Genomic DNA, 376 nt, shown 5'->3' on the forward strand with positions numbered 1-376 from the left:
AATACAGATTGAAACATAAGTTGTCTTTTATTCTTAACACCCCATATTTGAATACATTTCTATGATTTATGTTATTACTGATTCAATGATCTATGTTATTACTAACTATATTAAATGGATATAATATACAGTATATTGACATATTGAAACCAATAAGCAAAAGCTAGTTTAGTTACATCCGACAAACAACATAAATTTATAAGTAGGGATGAACAATATAGATTAAATGTTCATGCTACGCACGGAAGATACAATTTAATACATGAAAGGGAGAGGGACGCGGTGCAGCTCCTAGGCGCGTATTTCCTTTTCCGTGTTCAATAGGAGGCATTACGGCAGTACTACCTTGAAACACGCACATGTTTGTTATGCTAAT

Source organism: Hesperophylax consimilis, chromosome 28 (assembly GCF_061612785.1).
Source record: "Hesperophylax consimilis isolate HC1 chromosome 28, BYU_Hcon_1.0, whole genome shotgun sequence".
NCBI lineage: Eukaryota > Metazoa > Arthropoda > Insecta > Trichoptera > Limnephilidae > Hesperophylax > Hesperophylax consimilis.